Raw genomic sequence first — 23,107 nt, 5'->3', positions numbered from 1 at the left:
GTAGGGGAATATCAAACAGGCACCTGGTCAGAGAACCACAAAGCATGTTGAAAGTAGAGAACATCCTTAGAAATACTACTTGTCAAAGCAGGATTTTAAGTGAATTTTGGACAATCAGATAAGCAAGAGGCTGAGCTTTTTTTTTTTTTTTTTTTTCAAGTAGAGATAGGACTCTGATGGTGAAAGTGATGGACGAGAATAGTTTAGGACATACTAGAGAATTCACAAAGCCTGGAAAATGAAAAAAGACAGCAATCTAATTTGAGCAAGTGTAAAGACCATTTTCTTATCTATGCTGGCTAAGCATGTAGTTTGTGTGTGTGTGTGTGTGTGTGTAAATATTATCTAGTATCATGCCTCCAACTGTGTAGTATGAAATTATGCACACATAAGTTGTGTATTTAGCCATTATTCCTCAGAATAATTGGTAATTCTCCTTCAAGTCTTTATTTATTTTTCATGAACTACAGGTTAAAGAATCTCATCGGGTATCTGGTGGTAGGTGGCCCTAACGAATTAAAACAGCCAAAATTCTGTTTCCTCAACTATGTGAAACATGATAACCATGTTTTGTCATGATAAGTATGCATTAAATAATGCTTATTTTTGTTTATACAAGTATGTTTCCAAAACTATTGTTTTATGTTTTAAATTTTACATGATAGCATGTATAAGCATTCTTTTACAGCTTGACATTTCTTGACACTATATTTTTGAGATTTATTTATATGAATACCTGTTATTGGAGTTCATTCATTTCAACTGTTGTATGCAATTCTGTTATATAAATAAATAGTTTCTTTACAGGAAGTTAGCTTGTTTATACATACGTGTGTGTGTGTGTGTGTGTATATATATATATATATATATTTTTTTTTTTTTTTTGGTAGAGACGGGGTTTCACCATGTTGGCCAGGCTGGTCTTGAACTCCTGACCTCAAGTGATCCGTCCACCTCGGCCTCCCAAAGTGCTGGTATTATTGGCATGAGCCACCATGCCTGGCCAGTTTCTGTAATTTTATTATTAGGAACAATGGTATGATGAATATGTACTTTGTATTTTGTCTTCCTCGACACACATAAAAGTTTTTCTAGGATAGCCACTGTCTTGGCCTGCTGAGGCTGCAAAATACCATGCAAATGCAAATACAAAACACCATAGACTGAGTAGATTAAACAAGCAAAACTTGTTTTCTCACAGTTCTGGAGGACGGAAGTCTGAGATCAAGGTACCAAGGAGAACTGGGCTCTGGTGAGGCCCCTTTTGCTGCCTTGTAGTTGGCCACCCACTGTGTCTTCATGTGGCAGAAAGAGAGAGAGAATGAGATCTCTTTCTCTTCCTCTTCTTAGAAAGACACAGTGCTATTGAATTAGGGCCTCATCCTTATTACCACATTTAACCTTAAATATCTCCTAAAGACCCTGTGACTGGATACATTGAAGGTTAAGGCTTTAACATGTGAATTTGAGAGGACACAATTCAGTCCATAGCAGCCACTTGGAAGTGAAATTGCTGGGTTGTATGGGAAGTGCATCTTCAACTTTTCTAGATACTTCCAAATTATTCCCCAAAGTGGTTGTAAAATTTGCATACCCACCAGCAACTGTATACATGAGATATTTTTACCTGGAAGAACTTAAAAATCCCAAATGAAAAAGGGTATAATCTTTTCAAATTGCAATTTCTCCTTCCCATTGCACTGATATCTGGCAAGTCTTCCAAGCAGTTGTCTAATTGGCTTCTGCCAATCAAATCTCATCTTTTACAGCCATGACACCACAAGGAGTGATCTGTTCTCTAATCCCAGTATGAAAAACACTGACCTTACTCAATCCAGAAGAATATCTCTAGAGGTCAATGACATAGGATAGAGTTGAGTTGGGGCATAATCCCAAAAGATACAATCCCTATTGCCTTAATACCAAATGTTGAAATCCCGAAAGATCAAAATACCAAATATATAATTCCGGAGAAAAACTTATTTATTTAGCGATAGGGTCTTGCTTGTTGCTCAGGTTGGAGTGCAATGGCTATTCACAGGTACGAGCATAGCATATTGCAGCCTCGAACTCCTGGGCTCGAGTAACCCTCCTGCTTCAGCCTCCCAAGTAGCTGGGTGGGACTACAGGCATGTGCCACCAAACCCAGGTAGAAAAAATAATTTAAAAAAATTTTAAAAATACATTTATTTACATTTTAAATGGAATTTATTTGAGAAACATATAAAAACATGACAGAACACATCATAGGCCACTTTACACCATAAAATAGGCAATAATAACATACACATTTTTGCAAGCATAAGCACTCAAGTATTCTAATGATAGCCACACGCATATAACAGTTATGAGCAGACAAACCATATTCATTAATAAATAAGTCAAAAAGTGAAATGTATAAACACATATCACTATGGTTGGTAACTGTGTGCACCCAGCTTTATAAATGCAGGCATCTGAAATACTATGACGGACAACCTGCATGTTTCAATGAGACCCATCAAAAACCACATTGAGTCACCACCACATACGCAGCTGCCCAAGTAGCTGACATCTTGAGATATTTTATCTTTCACAAATTCAGATGTACAGAAAGGACATCTCTTCATTATTAAGGAAGTTTTGACATTTTCATATACATGCACAATGCTTACACACAAAGTCAAAGTTCCGATATTGCACTTTCATAGAGTCAAATTTGCAAAAAATGCATAAAACAAATTAGAACTCAACAGAAGTCTTTACACAACTTATATCTCCAGTACTGGAAATGAAGCAAACATAGCATAGGAAATTGGCACTATATGTGAAAGAGTATAAGTCGTATATGATTGAATAATTTGTCAAGGGAGATTTCTGTATTTTTCATTTGCATTTTTACTTCTTCTGTGATTTTTGAAACACTCACTGCACTTGTACTTGAAGAGTGACTGTGGTCTACAAATTTTGTAAGTATGCGCAGTCCATTTGAAAGTCTGGTTATTGCTCAGTCATTGCAATTAAGTGATTTTCTGCTTTCACAATGCCAATAGTAATTAGCTTTTAAAGTTTTATCTTTCACTATTAGGAGGCCTCATACACTTAGATCATCATAGCCTTTTGTGAGAGAAAAATTTCACAGATGTCTCCCGTTATGCTGCAAGTAATACAGTAAGGAGGAATGACATTTGGCTTCCTTAATACCAAATCTATTTTAGTCAAGGTTCTCCAGAGAGACAGAACAAATAGGACATGTGTATAGATAGAGGACAGGAGCTTTATCAGTAGGATGGGTTCACACAGTTATGGAGGCTGAGAAGTTCCACAACAGGCCGTCTGCAAGCTAGAGACTTGGTTCAGTCCAAGTCTGAAGTTCACAGAGCTAGGAAAGCTGATGTTGTAACCGAGTTTGTGGCTGGAAGCCTCAGCACCTAGGAGATGGCTTGTGAAAGTCCTGAGTCCGAAGACTGGTGAACCGGGAGTTCTAGTGTCCAAGGCAGCAGAAGGTCTACCCCAGCTCTCAGAGAGAGACCAATTTGCCTTATGTGTTTCTTCTCTCTCCTGGCCTCCAGCTGATTGGATGGTGTCCTTCAACATTGACAGCAGATCCCCCACACCTAGTTAACCCACTCAGACTCACACACTAATCTCCTCTGAGAAAACCCTTACAGATACATCCAAAATAATGCTTTACCAGGCTTGTAGGCTGTACACAAGTCCACCCTTTGTTACCCATATGTATCGCCTTAAACCACATTTAATTTCCAAATAAAGACAGCAAGATAATAGTTCTGACTAACTTGATGCAACTAACATGATGTAACTATCCAGCGTGCAACTGAAAACACACTAATCCTTTCCCCCAGAATTCAGCATTCAGGATTTTAATCTTTCATGGTTGTGATTTTGGGGATTTTGGTTGTTAGGGATTTTGATCTTTTGGGATTTCAACATTCAGAATTAGGATATTTGGGACTGCATCTTTCAAGATTATAATTGGCACTGGATAGAACTACTCAGTGGATTCAAATTGGCAGCTGGAATTTTTTCCCAGAAAAGCCAGGTCCCATTTGCTGCTACCAAATGACACAAATAAAGTTTCAAGTCTATTGCAGTGGAGTCCATCAAGCTCCAAATTGTCTCTGATTCCAGCTGTGGAAAGCCAGTGTGTTCGTTGACATCCACAGTGACTTCCCTTTCTTTCCCTTTTCAATCAGGATATTTAGGTTTCCTTAAAAATGGTTTAAATGGCATCAGATGCCCTCTCTGTCACTCACTCTGCCACCCTCTCTCCTCCAGGTTAGCATTTTGCGTTCTCATTTCTACAGCACTTTCTCATTTCTACGGCACCTTATTTTCTTTCTGCTAATGTGATTCCTCCTCATGCCTACACAGAGAAGTTTTATTTGCCCCCTGAGGTGCTTGTATGTGAATTGAGAAGAATCTGCTCAGAGAAAGAGATGGTTTCGTATGTTTCAATCATGTAGACAGTCTATGAATCAAAAGGGATTTTTCAGACTGAGTTAAACAATCTATTTTTCTTCCTGTATGTGTCACCATTTTTCTGGAAACTCTTACTTATCAGGTACAACTTTCCTTCAGGAGGTTCTCTGACAGCTCAATCATGTTCTATGCTGGATCCCACAGTGAAGCCAGAAAGCTGAAAGTGTTTGCAGTTCTCATTTCCGTGGCAACTGTCTGAAGGACCAAATACGAGATATTGATTCACTGTAGGACCCAGCAGAAGAAGGAACTGAGTGGTGAGGAAAACCCCTTTTAGTCAGAAATTTTTCATTAGGAGGTCAAGACCTTTGAAAAATTAATGGAAAAGTACTGAACAATACCTTTACGTATTAAAAAAAAAAAACGCACAAATGCTGTACTGTTCTTAACTAGGGAATTTTACATTTGTGTGTCATAACGAATCCATTTCCTCTTCACTGTCCCCTGCTCCGTCTTCTTTCCATAACTGTCAGTCTATCCATGCCTTTTTCTTTCCACTGTAACACGATGCATCTCTAACCCAGCAGAACTGGAAAAATACTTAACAGCTAAAATGTACAACTGGATATGAATAATTCCATACATTTATGGGGCTCTCTGAGCAATGGACCAGTAAATACTGCCCAAGTTGTGCTATGCAGATTCCCTGCATTATCTTGGGAAAAGAAAGTTTCCTGAGCAGGAGTCAACACGGGAAGTTAAATGGCTTTCCAGTTTCTCCTGCCTTAGATTTTTATTATTTTTATTTAATTTCAAAGACTGAATTTTTGGAGCATTTCTTTCATAGTCAAATACAATTGTAAAACACATTGGAGAGTCAAATAAGATTTGTTTGGATAATCTACCATCACCTTTGGCATGAAAAATCAAGAAGTCACTAAAATGTCCCCTACTGTGGGGGTAGAGGGATGATGTGTCTATGCCACAGTTAGGCAATATACATAATACCCATGAAAAGACTTTGGCTTAAGGTTGTTGCAGCCTTCAGAGGAAAACTGATAAAAACTTGAGCACTTCTATATATCAAGCTGTTTGGCTTTTTTCAGCCACATCTTAATTTTTATTTCCTAGTAACTGCGCTATGTAAAAAGGATCTGAGGGTTTTGAAAAGAATGTATTGCCAGGCGCAGTAGCTCATGCCTGCAATCCCAGCAGTTTGGGAGGCCAAGAGGGGTAGATCAATTGAGGTTAGGAGTTCGAGACCAGCCTGGCCAACATGGTGAAATCCTATCTCTACTAAAAATACAAAAAATTAGCCAGGCGTGGTGGCGCATGCCTGTAATCCTGGCTACTCGGGAGACTGAGGCAGGAGAATAGCTGGAACCCAAGAAGTGGAGGTTGCAGTGAGCCAAGGTCACGCCACTGTAACCCAGCCTAGGCAACAGAGCGAGACTCTGTCTCAAAAAAAAAAAAAGTATATATATATATATATATACACACACACACAAATATAATTGCAAAAATCTGTCATTTTTATAGCTAGCAATTAAATTGAGACACTATTTTTATTATGATCATTATTAACACATTTCTTTCAAAGTCACTGAGTAACCTACTCAAATCCATGTCATCATCAACTTCTTTATCAGGGGGTCGGAGTGAGACAGAGAATTAAGGCAGTTATCCAGCAAGAGTGAAACCCCTAATTTGTATTATTGCAACATAGTTGTCCTGTAGTCTATGTTTTTAGCTCCCATTTATTATTTCTTAGTGTTCATTTATCAAGTATCTTTATTTCTCACAACTTCTAATAATTTTTTAGAAACACTGAGTAAACTCTGCCATTGTAAGTCCTGAAGGGAATTTCCGACATAAATGGACCAAAAGCACAAAACCCTGTAAGTATTTAGGCAAAATTCTTCCTTAAAGTTATGTCAGTCAAGATGTTAACATAAAGATCTACCTTTCTTTAGCGCTCAAACACTAAAAAGGAATTGTATGTTTGCAGATATCATTCCTATGTTACATTTTTGTTGATTATATGAATATTAGTGCATATATATAGATATATATACACACACATGCATCTACACAGACACTCATAAAACAAATCATTTGTATCTTCAGTTTCTTGGTGGTGTTTTGCTTTCTTAGGCACATGCTTTTTTCATCCTTATAACCTCAAAGGACAAAGTATTTTACATGCTTTATCATTGTTTGTTAATACTGTTGATAGTTATAACAATGAGCCTTAGTTCAATATTAAAATATTTATTAATTGACAGCTTTTTGAGTTGCTGTATGATTTTAAACACTTATTATTAGTATTTTTAATGGACAAATTTTAATTTTATGCATGTATGGGGCACAATGTGATGTTTTATTATACAGTTTGTATAGAATGTGGCAATGATTAAATCAAGCTAATTAACATATCCATCACCTTGATTACCGATCATTTTTTATGATGAGACATTTTAAATTTATTCTGTTAGTGACTTTTTTTATATTTATAATACTACATTCCAAATTCTATAAGACATTAAAAAAATTTTACTATGATTTTTGAATTACTACTACTGCTATGACTTTTGCTATGATTTCTTAAGGAAATATACCATATATGTCAGGTGAAAGTTGAGCAGTGTTAGGGCCAGAGTGTCATCCCCATCTCCTCCAAAGCTTAAGAGGGTGGGCATCTCAAAAGAGAGTATGCTGGTGTCCAGGAACTCTAGGGGATTTTGACCTGTACCTGAACCCTCCTTCTTGGCCTCCTAACAGTTGGTGGCTCATGAAGTGGCCAAAAGTAGTGATCAGGCTCAGACACATGCCCATTTCTGTAATTCAAAGAAAGGGGTGTCTTGCTGAGGCAGGTGGATCACTTGAGCCCAGGAGTTCAAGACCAGCTTGGGCAACATGGTGAAACGCTGTCTCTACTAAAAATAGAAAAATTAGCCAGGTGTGGTGGCCCATGCCTGTGATTCCAGCTACTTGGGAGGCTGATGTGGGAGGATCACTTGAGCCAGAGAGGTCAAGGCTTCAGTAAGCCTTGATTACCCCGTTATACTCCAGCTTGGGCAAAAGAGCAGGACCTTGTTAAAAAAAAAAAAGAAGAGAGAGAGAGAGAAAGAGAAAGTAAGAAAAGAAAGAAAGAAAGAAAGAAAGAGAGAGAGAGAAAGGGAAAGGAGTGTCTTGATGTGTTTTAAAGAGAATGTAACTGTGGCAGGGGCAGGGATGAATCTGGCCTTTGGGTACGTGGAGCTAGGATCAAATTCTGCCAGTGTTTTCCCCTTTCCTCTCTCGTCCCTGCTTCTCTCAGAACATTTATGCTCTCCCACAGCACAGCAGGGGAGCTTCTTCCAACCAGGAGAATTTGGCCTTCTACCCACCAGAGCCTCCCATCTCTGCCTACCTCAAAGAAGAGCTAGCACCTGTGCAACTGGCCTGGCTGTGGGCGGGGGCTTCCACTGGCCCACAGGGAGTGGCGATTAGCCCTGAGCTACTCAACAATGTGTAAGAACATGCATTCTTGAGAGAGAATATTAAAAGTGGTTTTGGTAGTAGATACGCAGAATTGATTCACCTGGTGGTCTCAATTTGTAAGCCCATGGTTCAAGCCACTATTATCTGAAGGTAAAGCCTTAAGAAGTATTTGAACTGTATGTAAGATGTGATACATAGATCTATATTCATTTTTAAGTACCAGTTATAAAAAAGGAAGGCTGGAAAATCTCAAAGTTTTAACAATTTTATTAAATTTTTATAGTTAAAATATATGGTTATCAATAATATATTTTGCTGGCTATAAAATTTGTGGGGAAACTAGTTAAGTGATAATTTACATGATCTCTTTTAGAATGTGAGACATAGACTGTGGAGGGAAATTGCTTTCGGAATGAATTGAAAAAGAAAATTCTCGGTGGCTCAAGCCTGTAATCCCAGCACTTTGGGAGGCCGAGACGGGCAGATCACAAGGTCAGGAGATCGAGACCACCCTGGCTAACACAGTGAAACCCCATCTCTACTAAAAATACAAAAAAACTAGCCAGGCGAGGTGGCAGGCGTCTATAGTCCCAGATACTCGGGAGGCTGAGGCAGGAGAATGGCGTAAACCCGGGAGGCGGAGCTTGCAGTGAGCTGAGATCCGGCCACCACACTCCAGCCTGGGCGACAGAGCGAGACTCCGTCTCAAAAAAAAAAAAAAAAAGAAAAAGAAAAAGAAAATTCTAGTGATAAACAGGGAAACTACATGTCTATATTGAATAGTTGGTTTTTAAAACTATGAGACAAGCCACGTGAGGATTGCTTGAGCCCATGAGTTCAAGGACAGCATGGACAACATAGCAAGCCCCATCTCTCTCTCTAAAAAAAAAGGGCGGGGGGGAGAGACAAAATGAATATTTAACGGAGGAAAAAAGTTAGTTAAAATAGTGATGTTGCTGAACAGTCTCAGAATTAGAAAGGTAATGTTGCGAGTTTTTATCAGAATAAATTTATATCCTAAGGTTAGAGAAAAATTTAATCTCCGAACTCTGAACTGAGTAACGTAATGCACGTTTATGGAATTTTCAAAGAAATGGAACACACACATGGTTTCTACTGCCTCTCTTAGTGTCTTCAAAATCAACTTTTCTTCTAACAAAACATAACCATTTCTCTTCCATGAAAGAACTAGAGATTCTTCCAAAAGATGAGTCATTGCAAAATGAGAGTCTTACCTTGAAGACATGAAAGGAGGTTGCATTCAAGGTGTATCCAGTCTTCCACAGTTGGAACATAGGAAAAATTTTTCCCAAAGGAATGATGAACAGAAGAGGAATGAGTCTTAGGAATTTTTTTTCTTTTCTGAGATGGGGTCTTGCCATGTTACTCAGGCTGCTCCTGCACTCCCGGGCTCAAGGAGTCCTCCTGCCTCAGCCTCCCAAGAAGAGTCTTAGGAATTCTAAATGCTGGTTACCCCGATCCCTCCACCATTCAGACTGATGTTGTATCCAGCAAAGGATCACCAGCCAAATGAGAGACATTAAGCATTGATTTATTAAAAATCTGTACAACTGCCTGAATAAAGGATTTTCAGTATTTTGGGATGGAGAATTCATCTTAGGCCTGACACTACAGTGGAATTTCCTTTGTAAATATGAATCGTGGGAACCATAGGCTCATGTATGTCTGGGAAGGAAGGAGAGAGAGGGAGGGAGGAAGAGAGAGAGAGAGATCATGGGAAACATAGGCTCAGGTATATCTGGGAAGGAAGGAGACGGAGGGAGGGAGGAAGAGAGACAGAGAGAGAGAGAGGGAGGGAGAGAGAGAGATTGCAGAGCAGACTCCAAGTTCGTGAAGACAAAAGTTGTGTGGGAGGACACAGACCTGAAAGATAGTGGCAGGTCCTCATAGCCTTTTAATATGGTGATTCTGCCCACTTAGGAAAGGAGGCCCAATAAACTGTAACCAACCAGCCCCTCCTCTTCCTCTGGAAAGAGCAAACAAGGAAAAGAGAGGAAGCATAAAGGGAGAAGGAAATCCAAGCAATGAGGAAGAAGTCATCTCCCAACTGACTACTGATATCAGTCAGTTATATTTTGGGGTTAAATGGGTTTTTGTTGTTTGCCTGGAAACAGTATAATATTGTTTCTATGGGAAAGAGTGTTCTGAGTTCTAAATAAATGACTCATAAATGACGTTTTGGACTGCAACATATCAAGACAATTGAGCTTATTTTTCACATTAACTGTACACGCACCTCATGTACTATGATGATATGTAGGACTGGGCTTTGTCAGCAATGACTGGACGGTCCTGTCAGAGTTCTACAAAATGAGAGTGAAGATACATTTTCTTCTTAGGCTATGCTAGGAAACACACACATTTCACCAAATAATACAAACTAGGATTAATTTAGTCACTTGTTAATTTAACAAATGAAGTCCAAGGGGAAATTATTCAAGAAATAATATAGCATTTTTTTTCTGGTTTAACTTCTACCACACTTATTCACTGAATTAGATAAATGATGTTATCAGTTAGCTTTAAAAATTTTTTGTTTTGTTTTTGGTAGAGGTAGGGTTTTGCTGTGTTACCAGGGCTGGTCTCAAACTCCTGGGCTCAAACAGTCCTCCCACCTTGGCCTCCCAAAGTGCTAGGATTACACGCATGAGCCACCGCACCTGGCCTCAATTAGCTTTTGGTATCTTATAAGCTCCACCCCAAAATTCAGTGGCTTAAAATAAAAACTATTTATATGACTCGTGTGTCTTAGGACTGACTGGTTGAGGCTGAGCTATCTGGGCAGTGCCCTTTCAAGTTATGTACCCAGCTAGTCTTGGCTGCTCACAATGATTTGGGTTCAGGTTGGCCTCCAGCATGCTCATTCTTGTGCCTAGGCAGAGGGGACAGAATGTTCGGGGAAGTTCTTCTTATGGTGACAGTAGATGAGCAAGAGAGCATGAAGCAAATTCAAGGCATCTTAAGCCCTAAGCTCATCATGGTACTTTGTCATTTCCACTTTCTTCAGTTGCCCAAACCAAGTCATATGGCTGAACCCAAAGTTAAGGTGTGGAGAAATATATTCTGCTTCATTAGTGGGAAGAACTGCAAGGTTCATTGAAATGGTTGTAGACACAGGAAGGGGCTGACTTGATGGGAGAGTTCCTGGCTGACTTAGAATTGAAGTCAATGCTGCAATCTACCACAATGATTATGAACCCAATGGACTTAAATTAGTTCTACTTGGAGAGTCAGGTGTCCATGTTTGGGGATAAGGGCAAAAGAAACAGGGCAAGCTCTTTGTAACTGAACCCAGTTTTGGCTGCTCAAAAGCCAATCATGAGAGAGAAGAATTGGTGGCAGAAAAAGCAGGCTTATTCATAAAGCCAGCAAAACAGAGAAAATGGTGAACTAGCTTAGAAATTAACTTCTAAAATACTGTCTTAAATTTTCCTGGCTGGCAAGAAGGTTTTCATGGTAGGTGAATATGAAGAGGAAAAGGTGGTTTGGATCAAGAGGTGATGACGATTGCAGGCATCTGGATGCCAGCTAGGGTCCGACGAAGTTGGGATCTTCTTTGTCCTTGGTCAGGTCACAATGCTCCTATAAATTTTTAACAAAACATAGCCAATTGTTTATATACTTTGCTTTTAATCCCAGAGTTAGTTTTAAAAACTGCATGATTATTGTTTTTGCATTTTATCTCGGTGCTCTAAAATTATCCTAGTTTACATGTAAGAATGGGGAAGCCCCTTAAACAAAAATGGAGTTAGTTGTGTTAGTCCTTTTGCTGTTTTACTGTTATCTTTTGAGTGGCATGCCTTGCAAAGGCATAGTGCCTAACCCTGCCATTTGAAGATTCAAGACCTGGCCAGGGATGGTGACTCATGGCTGTAATCCTGGCACTTTGGTATGCTGAGGTGGGAGCATCACTTGAGGCCAAAAGTTAATAACCAGCCTGGGCTACATAGTGAGACACCATCTCTACAAAAACAATTAAGAATTATCTGGGTGTGGTAATGCAAGCCTGTGGTCCCAGCTGTTTGAGAGGCTGAGGCAGGAAAAAGGCTTCAGCCCAAGAGTTTGAGGTTGCAGTGAACTATCATCACACCCCACCCTCCAACCTGGGCAACAGAGTATGACTCTGTCTCAATAAATAAATGAATAAATTAATTAATACATGCATAAGTAAATAAATTAATTAAAAAATAAAAGACTCAAGATTTTCCTGAATTTGAATTTTAAAAGTTTGATCCACTAGTCCTGCAGTGGTTGCTGCATCCCTCTTTCTTCATCTCAGAACTGTGGCAAATAGAGCCAGCTAGGAACTTTCCCATTAAGTCAAGTTAATGGGTAGTGGATGTCCAACGGAGGCAGAAGCACCGAGGGAGATACTATGGGAAGCATGTGCACCTTCTCACCAGCTTTGAAAAATTCCAGTTACTTGGGGAAGTCTATTTTTAATTTTTGGTTTTTTTTAGAGACGGGATCTCAGTCTGTTGCCCAGGCTGCAGTGCAGTGGCACCATCACAGTTCACTCTAACATCAAACTTCTGGGATCAAGTGATCCTCCTGCCCCAGCCTCCTGATAGCTGGGACTACAGCTATTCACCACTACCCTTGGCTGGAAAAGTCTTAAGAAGGGCCATGAAGTGCTAGCGATATGCCTCTGGCTCCCTACTTAATCAGGATTATGAGAGAGAGAGAGAGAGGGAGAGATTGACTGCAGGGCAAACTCCAAGTCCATGAAGACAAATGTTATGTGGGAGGACCCAGACCTGAAAGATAGTGGCAGGTCCTCATAGCCTTTCAATACAGTGATTCTGCCTACTTAGGAAAGGAGACCCAATAAACTTTAACCAACCAGCCCCTTCTCTTCCTCTGGAATGAGCAAACAAGGAAGAGAGAGGGAGCTGGCGAGATGCCTCTGGATATATAATGTAATCCTAATCAGGATTACAAGAGGAGAGAATGATAGAGTAACTGGCTTGGTGACTATGCTTGCTTTTAGGGATGGTATAAATGTAAAAGTTTTATAGTTTACTATAACAATTATGGAACAAAAATTTTACAAATTTTTAGCCCATTTTGGTTATTAAAACATTCTAATTCTCCTATATAATATTCAGTCCTGTTCTCAAACTCATTGAAAGGTGTCTTCTCCTTCCTCTAACTCAGGGTAGTTCTGCCTGAAAAGATCTGTTCTGTATCCATCTTTCTCCTCCTCTTTTCCTAATTTCAACTGGGGATGAGGGAGGAAGGGCAGACTTACAGACCTCTCCTTGGTTGGCCATGACGCATTTCTATTCAATGCAGTCAACATCCTGATGAGGAGGTGCTAACATCCTTTGCAAATGAAGGGGTTATTTGGGTGAAGATTCCTTAGGCACTGGCTCTCCTTTGCCAGGCTTGGCCATCTATTCCAGGCAGGCCCAGTTGATGGCCTGCAATGCATGTGCCTCTTAGCCAGTGTCCTCTTTTCCAATACACACATATAGCCTACACTGCAGACATTGTTCAAGACTAGCCCTAATTCTCATTTTTCAGCAAAGTGTTAGGTCAGCAGGAACATATAGGATCCATCTTCTATCAGAGACTGACAAATTAAGAACAGAGTGGTCCTTGGACCTCACCATGCTCTCTCTCTCCAGATCTCTTTGCTCCTATTCCAGTTACATGGGGGTTAAGCAACATGTCCACTCTTGAAGCAAATCCCCATTATGATGATAAAAATGCTGATCTCCAGCCTGGGTAACAGAGCAAGACTGCATCTCTACTAAAAAATTTGAAAACATTAGCTGGTGGCATGTGCCTGTAGTTCCAGCTACTGTGGGTGCTGAGGCAGGAGGATCACTTGAGCCCAGGAGTTCAAGGCTGCAGTGAGCTGTTATTATGCAACTGCACTCTAGCCTGGGTGACAGAGCAAGACACTGTTTTAAAAAAAGAATGTTGGTTTCCTCTTCTTCTAGGAAGAAATTGATCTTTAGAAGAAATTCTGGTTGCTTTTTTCTCTCCCTTTCCATGAGCTTTGGGGAGAGGAAAGCTATACCTCTTTTCCTCTCAGTCCTTTCTGTGGACAGGAAGCAGAGATGGGAGAAGCTTAGGATTAGTAGCGGGAGCAGTCGTGCTGCTTGAAGCCCCAGGAGAATGTGATAGCCTACAGCTTCTGGCAGAATTTCTGATTTTAAAATGTGGAGGTACTCACTGGTTTTTTACTTTAGTTTGGGACCCCAGTTGCAGTTCAGGAACAACAGGAAAGGTCTTATGATGTGTCCTGTGAGCTTTGGAACCAGGCTTATCTTGGTTCAAAACTGGGCTCTGCTACTTACTATTAAGTCTCATTTTCTTCATCTATAAAGAAGTGGTGTCACTAGTGCCTACTTCTCAGGGTGATTTCAATGATAGAATAAATGAATAAATGTCACTTGACTTCCACATTAGAGGTATTCATCACTATTAACGACAAATCACTATCTTCTCTCACCACCTTATCCTCCATGTCTGCCCCCTGCTCCTTGCTTGCCCCACATTTGTGCATGTCTAGATCTATGTAGATAGACATAAATGTGTACATGTGCATGTATAAAACATAGATCTTTGATATTTTTTCCCCTTGAATGTGTAAGTTATGTTATTGGTGCAATAAAAATATATTTGGAATGTAAATCTTCAACATTCAGTCGCAGTGCTCCTAAATTCTTCTATGATTCATCAAGTCTTAATTATCGGGTATGGACTTGCTATTTCCTGCAGCACACTGTGTAGGTGTTGTTATTACCAGAAATCCTCCATAATGCTACCCAGTCATTTCAGCCTCTGTTTCTACAGAAATGACTAGGATGAAAGAAAAGGAAGATTAAAACTAAGAAATGTGATTGTTTTCATGTTTTACCATCAAGAATATCCTTTTAGTTAAAATGAGATTATTTAAATAAGAATAAACAAATTTAAATAAAAAAGAAGTTTTGATGTTGATTTCTAAACTGAGTAGGGTTTTACCTGACAAAATCTACAAAGCAGAATATTTATCCTCAAAATATATCAGTCACACAGCATCACTACTCATGCTTTTATATCTTTAAATACGGTAGGTTTTCTAAAAGCTTAGTAGATGGAGAGCTTTTTAGGTTACATGGGCTCTATGTTTAGAGAAAGGAAGAAATACAATCATTCAACAAACATTTATTACATAACTTACAAGCTTCTGACTCTCTTCTCCACTGCTTTAAAGTTTAGAGCTTTGAGTCTAATAGAGGAGAAATAAACAACAACAAAATCACACTCCCATCTCCTTCCATCCTCCTTCATTACCTAACATGGGCTCCACCAGCTCCAACACCAATTTTGACACCCTCAACTGGGAAGCAGTTTTACTGCACACCAGTTACCAACTTGTCTGAGCCCAGTGAGGCAGAGCACCCACACACACAACGAGTTATGTGAAGAGGGTTTGTTACTCACCAACAGGCAGCAAAGGACAACAGAATCCTGATTCACTGTGAGCTGTTCCCTCAAGGCCCAAGAAAGCTGCCCAGGATGGACGGAGCACGGACTGTGCTGCCCTACTTGCAATGCAGGAAAGGGACCCTGAAAAGCAGCCAGGCCCAGGTGATATACTTCAGGGTCACATGATACACTGGGCTGAAATGTGGAGGACATCCTGTTCTGGATGGGAAGGCCTGGAACAGAGCCCAGGCTGTTCCGGCCAGCTCCTCCCTTATCTCAGGATGGTGCGTTCCCAGCACATTCTGCAGTTATTATTGAGAACTGCAAGTGAAAAACGGAGAGAACTGGCCCAGTCCAAGGCTGCCTGGAGAACTGTCCTGCACCAACACTACTGTGACCACTTCCATTATCCCAAAGCAGTCTCAGGAAGATCTGCTATATTTGCACTACAGATCAAAGCCTGTAAGAATTAGAGAAATCTTGAGTAACTGCATCCTAAATGTTACCATCTGCAAAGTCTACATAATATTTTCCTGGTTTGTCATATTAACCAAGTTACCAAGTGTCTTCCTTAGATAGCCGTAAGTAAACAAATACACCTGGAATGCCTGCTCTCAGGCTCTGCTTCCATTGACACTTGTGTGGGCACACACACAGACCTTAAAAGTAACTGGAAATTAAATAGGATCTTGGTTTGATTTTATTTTTACACAGAGAAAGCCTAAGGATGCACTCATAGTTATGGCTGATTTCAACTAGTACAAATGATTACAATAGTTCTAACATAATAACGAAGGATCCCAAGAGCCTTTATGCACAAACAAAGATAATGGGCAAGGAATCGGAGTCATAGCATGTTGGAACTGAAAGGGTCTCAAAAATCACTACTCCAAATCTCTCATTTTACTAATAAGGAAATTTAATCCTTTGTATCAGGAAAAATTGTGAAAGAATGGAAAAAAAATAAAGATCCCTGGACATCCTTTCTAGCACACCCTTCCACATCATCTGGTTCTACAGGGGGTCTGAGACTTCAGTCTTTGAACAATTTTATAACTCAGTAATGAAAATGATTTTTTCCCAAAGAAGAGCAAAGGAGTATTTTCATGTGGAATAAAACTGGCTATGGCTCTGTGGATATTGACAGTTTTCTATCTGTTTGCAAATTCATTTCAGCATTCCCAATAGCTGATTAATGCATACTTTGGAACTGGTTATATCTTCTTACTGGTTTCTTCGTTGATTAGTTAAATAAAATATTTGATATGTGCTTTTTTTTCTTCTTTTTTTTTTCTTTCGAGACAGAATCTCATTCTGTTGCCAGGCTAGAGTGCAGTCTGGCACTCGGTTCACTGCAGCCTCCACCTCCCGGTTCAAGCGATTCTCTTGCCTCAGCCTCCTGAGTAGCTGGGATTACAGTTGTGTGCCACCACGTCCAGCTAAGTTTTGTATTTTTAGTAGAGACAGGCTTTCATTATGTTGGTCAGGCTGGTCTTGAACTCCTGATCTCGTGATCTGCCCGCCTCAGCTTCTCAAAGTGCTGGGATTATAGGCATGAGATATGTGCTTGTTTTATATTTGTATGAGAGTCATGACTTTACTTTTTAAAAAAAATCCTTTAACATCTACCTGCAACATCTGATTGGAATACTAAATGAAGGCTATCAATTATTTTTATCAATGATAAAGCCAGGTATTAGACATTTACTATTTCTAAGTGCTTTACATATATTTTCTTATTTTAGTTTCATAATCACACCATGAAGTATATATTATTAGTCTTAATTTTATAGATTAGGAGATTGAGGCTTAGGTGAAATAAGTGGTTTGTCCATAGCTGGAAGTGATAGAGCCAGAATTTGAACCTAAATTGGTCAGACTCCAAAGCTGCTACTTCTAACTATAAGGTCACAGGAAATTCCTGCTTTGCTTTGGGCCTCATTTTGTCTACCTATAAAATGGATTTTTAAATATCTGTTTACCTCCAGAATACAATAAAGAGATTGCCCTTTGTTATGAACTCAGTTGAGTCCTTCCATACACCTGTAATCCCAGCACTTTGGGAGGCCAAGGCAGGCAGATCAGGAGAGGTCAGGAGTTCGAGACCAGCCTGGCCAACATGGTGAAACCCCCGTCTCTACTAAAAATACAAAAATTAGCCAAGTGTGGTAGCGCATGCCTGTAATTCTAGCTACTCAGGAGGCTGAGGCAGGAGAATTGCTTGAACCTGGGAGATGGAGGTTGCAGTGAGCTGAGATCGCACTACTGTACTCCAGCCTGGGCAACAGAGAGAAAGTCCGTCTCAGAAAAAAACAAAAAAACAAAAAACAGTAATTCAGTTAAAATGAGGTAGTAAGAGTGGGCCCTAATCCAACACGATGGGTGTCCTTATAAGAGGAAAAAATTAAGAAACAGTCACATACAAAGAGAAGACCATTTGAAGACACAGTAAGAAGGCAGCCATCTGCGATCCAAGGAAAGATGCCTTAAAAAGAAACAACATTGCTGACACCTTAGCTCCAACTTCCAGCCTCCCGAATTGTGAGAAAATAAAATTCTGTTGTTCAAGCCTCCCAGTCCATGACACTTCATTGTAGCAACCCCAGTAAACTAATACTTCCTGAATGTGCTTTAATCACTAAGAATATAGGGTAGAGGGCCAGGGTGGTGGATAGGGACATACCCCCTTGGCTTAAAGACTTGGCAACCACATAACACTTTTGTGTGAAGAAGCAGGTGCACCTTCCCCTGGGGACAAGGCTTAGTGAGGGAAGAATGGGCTGGATTTGGGCTTCTAGCCTCTCTAACCCCCTTGGCTGGCCTCGATGTAGAGCAGTAACTACACAGCTGTGCTCAGAGGCCCTGGTGCCACCAAGATGTGAAGATGATTCCTTAGTAAGACACAAACTCCACTGGAATTAAAGACCAGTCATTCCCTTCCCTCTTTTTTGCCCAACTCCTCCAGCTGCCTACTGAAAATCACATTACTATACCCTCAACCTGAGCTGCCTGAGAATTAAATAAGGGATATCCTGGCTGAGGGGGCTGGAGGGCACGAGTGAGCACTGTGAGTGGGCAAATGCTCAAGGACTTCATGAGATAACTGTAAGTTTGTTGTAAGAGTGAATAAAATCACAAGTAAGAAAGAGATTTAATTCTCCATAGTGCAAGAAAGGGAAAGAAGTGCCCCTTCCAATCTCTTTTCCTAGAGCATTTACTTTAATATCTTGGTTTTTTGTTTCTTTTTACTTTCACTTTTTGTGGGTACTCAGTAGGCGTATATATTCATGGGGTACATGAGAGGTTTTGATACAGGCATGCAATGCATAATAATCACATCATGTAGAAAGCAGTCTCCATCTCCTCGAGTGTTTATCCTTTGTGTTACAAGCAATCCAATTACACTCTTTTAGTTACTTTTAAATGTAGAATTAAATTATTATTGATTACAATCACCCTGTTGTGTTATCAAATACTAGGTCTTATTCATTATTTTTTAAATACTCATTAACCAACCTCCCCTCCCCCTACTAGCCTTCCCAGCCTGTGGTAATCATCCTTCCGCTCTCTATTACTTAAGAACACTTGTAATTGTGAATTCTTTCTTTGCCCCCATTGAGATGTATGTAAATCTTTTTAAAAGCTAAATAAGACTCTTGCCAATTTTACAACCCAGGAATGTTTCCTCAAGCACCTGGAAGCCATCTCTTTGAAATGTAATTATCCAGAATGATAGAAAGATAGAGCTCCCACATCCCCTGTTCTGTGGGAAAATCAGAGCCAAACTCCACGAGATCCCTTGCTCCAAATTGCAAAACTATCTCCTGTCATAAAGTTTTAAGAAGTTTGTTTTTCCTTTGTATAAAGCCAAGTTAGCTCACATAGATGGTCACCCCAAATACCAGGTGAATTTAAGATGAATTATGTGTTACAAATAATAGGTGTTGTTTAGTCTCCTTACTTGAAGACTAATTATCATTTGTCTTGAAAACATGTATGTAAAGGGATATTTCTCCTGGCTATATAAAAGGGTGAGATTTGTTTCTGTTTTTGCAATCTCTTAGTGGATTGCCTGTGATACGCATCATATTTTGGTTTAATGATTATTCAATGGTAAAACTGTTTTCTTTCTTTTCTGTTTTTCTGGAGAATTTTTCTTGGTTGCCAGAAGATTTTGTTTTTAATTTATATTTCCCCAACTTTGTCCTCAAACTCATTTACATTGTGTTATTTGGCATGTTCTCTGTTACAAGAAACAAAAGTCCCTACTTAACTAGCTTACACAATAAGGGAAATATATGCTCTTATACAGAAAGAATTCAGAGATAGGGTGTCTTCAAGGCTGGTTAATTTAATACTTCAACAACATTATCAGGGACCCAAGTTCATCTTTCTATCATCATTAACATGTTGGTTTGTTCTTGAGATAGTATTCCTTATTGTCATAAGGTAGTTAGGTAACGTCCAAATTTAACAATGTCAGGAAGAAAAAAATCTTGCTGCCCTTTTAATCAGAAACGTAACTGTATTAGTCCATTTTTAACTACCTAAAACTGGGTAATTTATAAGGAAAAGAGGTTTAATTGATTCACAGTTCCACAAGGCTGGGGAGGCCTCAGGAAACTTACATTCATGGTGGAAGTCAAAAGGGAAGCAAGACATGTCTCACATGATGGCAGGAGAGAGAGAAAGAGAGCAAAGGTGGAAGTGCCACACATTTTCAAACATCCAGATCTTGCAATAACTCACTTACTATCACGCGAACAGCAAGGGGGATGTCCATCCATAATTCAATCACCTCCCACCAGGTCCCTCCTCCAACATGTGGGTATTACAGTTCAAGATGAGATTTGGGTGGGGACACAGAGCCAAACCATAACAGTAAGCTTTTCCAGAATTTCTCCAGCAGACTCCCATTTTGTTTAACTGGCCAGCACTGCATCACAAAAACCAATCTTCGACAAGGGAAATGAAAGTACTGTGACAGGCTTTAATTAATCAGCGTCTACTTTAGTCATGATGGGGAGGAGAAAACAGCCTCCCACCCCTATCCAAATCAAAGTTCCGTCAGCAAGGACTACAGTAGGCAGTCAAAAAAGTCTGTTACATATTGCACCAGTAATTTATATTAAAGAGGCACACTACTGAATCTGAATTAAAAGGCAACATTTTATTAAGACATCAAGTGATTTGTAAAAAAGAAGACATTTAAGTAGTACACTTGACCAGATATTTCTTGAGGTTTTTGCTGGGAAATCGTCTTCCAAAGCATCACTTTGCTCAAACTTACTAATAGTTAATTATTGATGACACTACTGCAAACAATCATCTGACCTTTACTCACAGAAGGGCATTATGATATAAAATACCAGAAATTTGTTCTCTCTGGAATTTTTTCAATGTATCAGAGAGATCATCATTTCTTAGATTTTAGGTACAGCAATGTCAATTAATGAAATCAATAAAAGATAGCTAGTAGAAAGACTTTAGAAACATCTGCAACATTTTAATACAACATTTTGACATCTAAATGAACAAGAGAGAAATGAGAAATGCTACCTTCCATGATAAGTATATTTGATTATTGCACTAGTGCTGTTTGTAGTTACCATATCTTTTCCTCCCAACCTGCCCCTACTATGTAAAATAAGATACGCGCAATTCGTTGTACACATACCCAGAAACAAGACTCTTTCTTTCATGACTATTTTCTCTGTTCCTTTTCCCCTCAATTGTAAATATCATGGAACTACTTTTTTGCCCACTGGAAAAGAAATTCTGTGAAATTGGACTCACCATAATGAAGATACTTTCCACGACTAACAGCTGTTATTTGACTTTATCAACTGCCTTTGTAAATTACAATGGCCTCTAACAATTTTTTTCCTTCTGGTTCCTCTAATCATTTTTTTTCCTTCTGTAGGGAAGGTCTTGCCACAAAATGCCAGGTCTCACTGAAGTATCAACAACTTTTTTCTTAAGAATAATAACAGTGGCACTATACTAAACACATAAAGTTTGATGAAGAAACCCTTTCGTTGTTATTCCTCTGGCAAGAATATGCCTTTGCTCTTAGGTTACCACTTTTGCAGTTCTAGAAACTTTTGCTTGATGCATATGACTATAGGGTCATATATAAGCCTAGAAATGCTGATGTCTTGAGTAATTGGACACTAAAGATCCCAGATTATGCTGCACTGGCTCCATTAAAATGCTCTAGAAAACCTTCATGACCTGCTTCATCAGATTGATAGACATGAACAACAAGTTGCATAAATACTAGATGAATCACATAAGTGATGTAGATGATGAATCTGAGTCACTTAAAATTCCAGTGTAAATTTTTTATCCCAAAAGGTATTTTTATGGCTCTAGTCACATTGGTTGCTATCTCTGTTTATTTCTGCCACATGACTCTTTGCCCATGCTATCCCCTCCTCTGGTAATATTTTTCCTTGTATGTTCACATATTTACCTCCTATCTTTCTGATCTCAGCTCAGTTGCCATTTCCTTATGGAAGCATTCCCAGACTTTTCATATAAGGTCAAAGCCCTCTAGTATATGCTCATAATTCACCATTTACTTTTGCTTTATGTACTTAGCATAGACACAGTTATATATTTCTTTGTGCAAATTCAATTATTCCTTATTCAACTACTGTGTGTCTATTTCATAAAGACAGTACCTAGCAGTGTTTAGAATATAAGACATTTAATGAATATTTTCTAAATAAAAGAAAAAAATTAACATGTTTTCACGTTTTAGGTAATTACAGTGTTAGCTTAGTCATATTCCAACCAAAATTTCAGGGAATTATCTCCATGAAAATGTTGTTGGTAAGCTATGAGATTGATTCTGAAATTGAAGAGATGATACTTGAGCAAAGCTCAGGTGACAGCTATTAGATGGATACTTGGCAACATTTGCAAAGGTATTTCTTCTCCATGGAGAGTGAGTGAGAATTCTTGGGTAATAATTCAGAGTTACTTAATAGGATTAATACAAAAAGATATATGCTTTAAGGATGTCTCTAGGCTCAAACTGCTGCAATTTGACACAGAACTGTCTGAATAAAGCTTTATCTTAGCTGCTGTGACTAAAGTAAACAGTCAATGAAAGGAAAAAGCGAGATTTTTCTGCATAAAGACGTTAGTAAATATCAGCTGCTTTCAAATTCTTGGATGTTGAGTTTTGAGTTCAACATAAAAGCAAGTGAGATTCTTTGTATGGTATCTTTTGTGGAAATCTGAGACCCAAACCTTTGCTCACACTCTAGCAACCTATTTTAAAAAGAACCACTCTTTTGTAGGAAAACAATTACTTACTTGTGGATAAAGATGCCAGAAGTTGCAGTGACCAGCCAAGGTGAAAACCTCCATGTGGCCCAAGGTTTAGAGTCTCTTGTCTAGGCTGTAGTAGTTAAAAGCCCTCTCTGTGACTGCAAAACCCAGCTGTATTGCCCAACACAGGCTGAAGACCACAAAGTTAAAAAGTTCGCTGTTCCCCTGAATGTTTGTGCCCCCAAAATTCACATATTGAAGCCCTAACTCCCAGTGTGATGTGATCTGGAGGTGGAAACTTTGGGAAGTAATTAGGTTAGATGAGGTCATAAGGGTGGGACCCCCCCATGGTGGGATGAGTGTCCTTGTACAAAGAAGAGACACCTGAGAGCTCCCTACACATCTCGGTCTCTCCGTGTTTGCCATGTGAGGACACATTGAGAAGGTAGCCATGTGCAAGCTAGAAAGAGGGCCC

At 39.4% G+C, this 23,107-nt stretch overlaps 1 long non-coding RNA gene across 3 annotated transcripts; it reads right to left on the bottom strand.

The window, feature by feature from the left end:
- Positions 1-2,172: 2,172 nt before the first annotated feature.
- On the bottom strand, positions 2,173-15,613 carry LOC117085870. Of its 3 annotated transcripts, XR_004438109.1 has the most exons (4): positions 15,367-15,613; positions 10,163-10,229; positions 9,141-9,401; positions 2,176-3,410 (listed from the first exon to the last, which is right to left on the bottom strand). It is a non-coding gene; the product is annotated as an uncharacterized LOC117085870 (long non-coding RNA). The 3 variants fall into 3 exon arrangements; XR_004438108.1 differs by having other exon boundaries at positions 2,173-3,410; positions 9,141-10,229; XR_004438110.1 differs by lacking the exon at positions 2,176-3,410 and adding an exon at positions 8,585-8,784 and having other exon boundaries at positions 9,141-10,229.
- Between the last annotated feature and the right edge of the window lie 7,494 nt (positions 15,614-23,107).

This window comes from Trachypithecus francoisi, unplaced genomic scaffold, assembly GCF_009764315.1.
Source record: "Trachypithecus francoisi isolate TF-2019V2 unplaced genomic scaffold, Tfra_2.0 Lachesis_group1, whole genome shotgun sequence".
NCBI lineage: Eukaryota > Metazoa > Chordata > Mammalia > Primates > Cercopithecidae > Trachypithecus > Trachypithecus francoisi.
Note: the sequence above shows the minus strand (reverse complement) of the source record. Positions and strands in the feature narration are given on the sequence as shown.